Genomic DNA, 6,149 nt, shown 5'->3' on the forward strand with positions numbered 1-6,149 from the left:
TTGTCGATACCAGAGCGGGCCTCCAGGACTGGCAGCGTCAAATGACGGGGGGGGCCTCCACCCCATGGAGTAGCCCGGGGGGCCATCCGGCACCACGAGGGAGGAGGAGGTGCTGGGGCTCATGCCGGTGACCCCCGCATTACCTCAGACTCCCGCCCCCCCCTCCCCACCCTCCTGTCCCTGGTGCATCTGGTGGGCAGCGGGCAGAATAGGGCGGCGCCACGCCACCCGGGACACCGAGCAGCAGCCGGGCCCATACAGGCCGGGCCGCCCCAGGAGACCTGCGCCAAAGGGGACCCATGTCGCAGGGCAGGAGTCACAGCAGTCCACCTCCATTCCTGCTGTACCATCTGGGGAACCACCTAGGCGTAGCGCTGGGGCCTGTAAGGTCAGAAAGTTAAGTTGGCAAGTGTGCAGGGCACAGTTTAGTTATAGGGGCTAGGGCACAGACTGTATATATTTGTTCACAATAAACACATGTTCACACCGTTCAAACCTGCCTCTGTGCTCTTTCTGATGGGTGTGGGGGTGTGGCGGTCAGTGCTGGCCAGTGGGAGTGGGGGGTGGGGGACAAGTGAAGGCCCTATGGGTGGACCGTGCACCCTCCCCCTTGGCCCAACCATTCCCAGCACCTCCTCCACAGCGAATCGACAGGACCGTGTGATGAACCGGCCAGCCCATATGCAGGGATCACCCAGGTGAACGTTCTGCTGTTTGCCAAACGATGTGGAGCACGGAGCGCATCACAGAGCGGGTTGTCATCATCCTCCATCCCACGGACCAGACCCGCTGTCACTGCCAACCCAGTGCCCCCAGCTCGTAGCGTCGCAGGTATGTATAACGGAGGGAGTGTGCATGCGGGTGGTTTCGTGGTGTGGGAGGTGAGGATGTGTGGGATGGTGGTGTCCATGCCACTGGCCAGAATTCCCCCACCCCCCCCTAGTCAGTGAAACGTGTCGCAACGAGGGCGCCCATGTGCGCTGGCCCTAGCGCTGGCGTTCTATGGCATCCCATGCCTGGCCAGGCCCCATGTCCTGCTCGTTGTTCCCCTACCCCTCATCCTCCTCACTTGACGAGGCCTGCCCTTCCTCCTCATCCTCCTCAAGCACAACGCCCCTCTGCTGGGCTATATTGTGGAGGACGCAGCAGACCACCACAATGCTGGCAACCCTCCTAGCCTCGTACTGGAGGCTCCTCCAGAGCGGTCCAGGCACCTGAAATGCTTCTTCAGGACCCTGAAGCACCTTTCGACAACACTCCTGGTCGCTGTATGGGTGTCGTTGTAGCGGGTCCCCGCATCGGCTGTGACCTCCGTATAGGAGGTATCAGCCATGACCACAACGGGTAACCTCTGTCGCCCAGCAGCCAGCCCCGCAGCCGGAGGGTGCCCCTCGAACATGTCGGGGATCACCGAGTGTACCAAAATGAATGAGTCATGTACACTGCCCGGGTATAGGGTGCAGACGCGCATAATGCGCATATGATGGTCACAGACCAGCTGAATGTTCATGGAGTGGTAGCCCTTTTGGTTAGTGTATAGTGGCCTGTTATCTGCCGGTGGTCGCAGGGCGACATGCATGCCGTCGTTCACCCCCTGGACATGGGGCATCCTGGTGGGCACGGTCCACAGGGTACTGTACATACCACTCCGCCTGGGCATACAGGGCGTCATGATAGCGCGGATGCACCTGTGCGCCGATCCCTGTGAAATCTCAGACAGTTCCCCACTGGACAGGCGACTAGAACAACCCCGTCGTGTAGAAGTTGAGGGCGGCCGTCACCGTAACGGTCACTGGGAGAGGGTGTCCTCCCCATACCTCTGCGGTGCCAGGTGTGCCATCATCTGTCAGCTATGTCGCACAGTCTTTCGGCTCATCTGCAGTCTCCGCCTGCATGCCCAGTCCGGCAGGTCCTCAAATGCCGGTGTTAAGTAGTTACATTGTGTACCATGTCTTGCCCTATTATGTATTTTCTTTTATTTTCTTTGCTTTTCATGTACTTAATGATCTGTTGAGCTGCTCGCAGAAAAATACTTTACACTGTACCTTGGTACACGTGACAATAAACAAAATCCAATCCAAAATGAAATACGGTTGCGGTACACACGGGGCCTCATCCGGTGCCTCCTTGGTACCTCCTCCTCCTCCTCCTCCTTGACCTGTTGGGCAACTGGCCCTCCAGCCTGAGGGGCTGCCACCTGTCCCTCTGCAGCCAGCTCCTCTGCTGCAGCCTCCGCCTCCTCGCTGAGCGGCCTCCGCTCATGCTGTCACAGGGTTTCATGCAGAGCTACGGCCATCGCCACGGCGACCAGCATCGTGAGTTGGTATCCGAAAGCCATTATTGTCTGCAGGGGGTGAAAGGCACACATGCTAGCATGGCGCATACTCCCGTGCCCAACCAGGTGCCATGGGATACACGGTGGCCCCGATTGGCACTGTGGGCCCCACCCCCGCACCCCGGCCCCGCCGGTGACCCGTCCCTGGCGCCCGTCCCTCCTGCCAGGGTCACTGTTGGCTGGCACTGCCCCCACTGGGGTCTGCCGTCGGTGTGGCCCTGGTTGATCCCCCGGTGGGTGGCTGCCGATTGGGTGGGGTGCTCGGGGCGGGGGGGGGCACACCAATACGGCAGGTGTCACTGTGTAGAACCAGGGGCTGGGGTCGGTGGTCAGCAAGATGTCTGCTGTAATGCCGTTCAGTGCCTGGGCACTGCCACAGTCCTGTGGGGGGCGGGGGGGGGGGGGGGGCTCCCCAGCTGCACGGGCCGCCCTCACCCATCCCCCTCCCCCGGCCCTGTCAGGCCCCCCCCCCCCCCCCCCCCCCCCCCCCCCCACCCGCCGCGGCCAGTATGGTCAGTGTCCGAGTTGATAGCCCGCAGTCACTCCACGCCACTTCCTACCTATTCTCTCTCACTCAGCAGCCAGGACACCAGGTTGATGATTTTTAAAACCACAAGTGAACCACGCCATCGGGAAATCGGCCCATCCGAGGCGCTGAATTGCGGAGGCTGCGGAGCACCGGGGGTCAGGGCTGCTAATGATCTGCCGACTGTACTTTCAGGCCGCATTTACGCCATATTTGGGGGGGCCAGAGAATCCCGATTTAGCATCAAACCGGTGTCTACCGTGATTTTGGCACGGAGGCTATTCTCCGCCCAATCGCGTTTCTCGATTTCGGCGTAGGCTAACGGAGATTCCAGCCTCTGGTCTAACAGGTGCTAATTTTACATCTAGTTGGATCCCCAGACCTACATCAGGACTGGAGGTGGCCTGCTGTGTATCCTGCTCTGCCACCTGAGTCCCGTTGGGAGTCCTCTTCTGGGGTGACCGGGCCTGGATGTGCCCTGCTGCTAATCAGGTGTCCCAGGTGGCATGGTGCTGCCCTGTTCTGCCCGCTGCCCATGTGAGACGCCAGGGACAGAGGGGGGGGGGGGGGGGCGGGGGGGGGGACTACGAGGTGCTATGGTGTTCTGGCCGGCACCTCCCCTGTGGGTGTCACAGGTATGCGCCCCATCACCTCTTCCTCACTCAGGATGCCCGCTAGCCCCCGGGCTACTCCATGGGACAGGTTGCGAGTGGAGCTAACCCCTCAGGCTCCCCCACCTGAAGCTGCCTGTCCTGGAGGCCTGCAGGCATCTCTACCAGGGTCTGCATTCTCACGGACATGGAGTCCAGGGAGTGGATCACCGCCATCTGGGGCTGCACCACATTACGCTGCGATTGTGCCATCACCTTCTGGGTCTGTGCCACATCAGTCAGTGACTGCGCCATCTCCCTCGGCGTCTGTGCCACGTCGGCCAGTGCCTGGGCAATGCCGCGATACTTTCAGCCATGGCCCGCTGTGACTGGGCCACATTCGGTAGCGCTGCTGCAATGACCAGGTGACTCTTGCACATGGCTGCCTGAGGGAGGGCAGCGCTGTCCTGGACCTCAGCCAGCGCCTGCACAGACTGCCCTATGCCTTGAACATGCTGACCCCTAGCCAAAACCCTCGCCCCCAAGGCCTCCACCGCAGACACCACCCGTGCGGTGTTCGCCTGGGTGTCACGGATCATCAGCATCACCTCCTGCTCCTGCACACGGTTGGACCCCTTCACCTGCAGGTGCTGGATACTCGCCGACAACCCCTCATGTAGCCCCTGGCTCTGCGACTGCATCTCCACGATCGATGGGACTGTCCGTTCCAGAAGCCCGAAACCCGTCTGGACGGCAGCTAGTGCCTGGGGTCGGCCCACCCTCCGACCGTCTGCCCCGTCGGGAGTTCCTACCTCCACCAGAGCATGTGTGTGGTGAGTATCAGATAATGTCCCAAGGAGCCTCTTCACTTAAGTGTCCAACCGAGGTGAGTGTCTCTGGGATGGTGGAGGGTGTTGGAGACAGCTGTGATGGGAAATCGGTGTCATCATCAGACTCGAGCTCCAGGGTCAGGCACATGGAACCCCTCTGTGTCGGTGTCCTCATCGCTGCTCGGCACCTGGGGGCGGGGGACACCTGAAGGGGCCGCCCCATCACCGGCAGCTCCTGCAAGATACAAGACAAGACGCATGATTAGTCTGTGGTTCAGGGTGTAGTGGGGCTGGTGGGGATGTGGGGGTGGTGTGAGTATGTGTGAGGGTGAGGGTGTGTGAAGGTGATGTGGGGGTGAGAATGGTGTGGGGGTGAGGGTGGTGTGGGGGTGAGGGTGGTGTGAGGGTGAGGGTGGTGTGGGGGTGGTGTGGGGGTGAGGGTGAGGGCAGTGTGGGGGTAGTGTGGGGTTGAGGGTGGTGGGGGGATAAGGGTCGAGTGGGGGTGAGAGTTATGTGGGGGTGAGGGGGTGTGAGGATGCTGTGGGGTTGAGGGTGGCATGGGGTGGTGTGGGGTTGAGGGTGGTGTGGGGGTGGTGTGGGGTTGAGGGTGGTGAGGGTGGCGTGGATGTGAGGGTGGCGTAGATGTGAGGGTGGCGTAGATGTGAGGGTGGCGTGGGGTTGAGGGTGGTGTGGGGTTAAGGGTGGTGTGGGGGTGAGGGTGGCGTGGGGATGAGGGTGGTGTGGGGTTGAGGATGGTGTGGGTGTGAGGGTGGTGTGGGGGTGAGGATGGTGTGGGGGTGAGGATGGTGTGGGGGTGGTGGGATGTGGGGGTGAGGGTGTTGTGGGGGTGTGGGGGTGAGGGTGGTGTGGGGGTGAGGGTGGTGGGGTGTGGGGGTGAGGATGGTGTGGGGGCGAGGGTGGTGTGGGGGTGAGGGTGGTGTGGGGGTGAGGGTGGTGTGGGGATGAGGGTGGTGTGAGGGTGAGGATGGTGTGGGGGTGAGAATGGTGTGGGTGCGAGGGTGGTTTGGGGGTGAGGATGGTGTGGGGGTGAGGGTGGTGTGGGGTTGAGGGTGGTGTGAGGGTGAGGATGGTGTGGGGGCAAGGGTGGTGTGGGGGGTGAGGGTGGTGTGAGGGTGAGGATGGTGTGGGGGTGAGGATGGTGTGGGTGCGAGTGTGGTTTGGGGTGAGGGTGGTGAGGGGGTTAGGGTGGTTTGGGGGTGAGGGTGGTGTGGGGGTGAGGGTGGTGTGGGGGGTGAGGGTGATGTGGGGGTGAGGGTGGTGTGGGGGTGAGGGTGGTGTGAGGGTGAGGATGGTGTGGGGGTGAGAATGGTGTGGGTGCGAGGGTGGTTTGGGGGTGAGGATGGTGTGGGGGTGAGGGTGGTGTGGGGTGAAGGTGGTGTTGGGGTGAAGATGGTGTTGGGGTGAGGGTGGTGTGGGGGTGAGGGTGGTGTGGGGGTGAGGGTGGTGTGGGGGTGAGGGTGGTGTGGGGGTGAGGGTGGTGTGGGGGTGAGGGTGGTGTGTGGGTGAGGATGGTGTGGGGTGAGGGTGGTGTGGGGGCGAGGGTGGTGTGGGGGCGAGTGTGGTGTGGGGGTGAGGGTGGTGTGAGGGTGGTTTGGGGCGAGGGTGGTGTGGGGGCGAGGGTGGTGTGGGTGCGAGGGTGGTGTGGGGGCGAGGGTGGTGTGAGGGTGGTGTGAGAGTGGTTCGGGGTGAGGGTGGTGTGGGGGCGAGGGTGGTGTGGGGGCGAGGGTGGTGTGGGGGTGAGGGTGGTGTGAGGGTGGTTTGGGGTGAGGGTGGTGTGTGGGTGAGGATGGTGTGGGGGTGGTGGGATGTGGGGGTGAGGGTGGTGTGGGGGTGTGGGTGGTGTGGGG

This window comes from Scyliorhinus torazame, chromosome 3 (genome assembly GCF_047496885.1).
Source record: "Scyliorhinus torazame isolate Kashiwa2021f chromosome 3, sScyTor2.1, whole genome shotgun sequence".
NCBI lineage: Eukaryota > Metazoa > Chordata > Chondrichthyes > Carcharhiniformes > Scyliorhinidae > Scyliorhinus > Scyliorhinus torazame.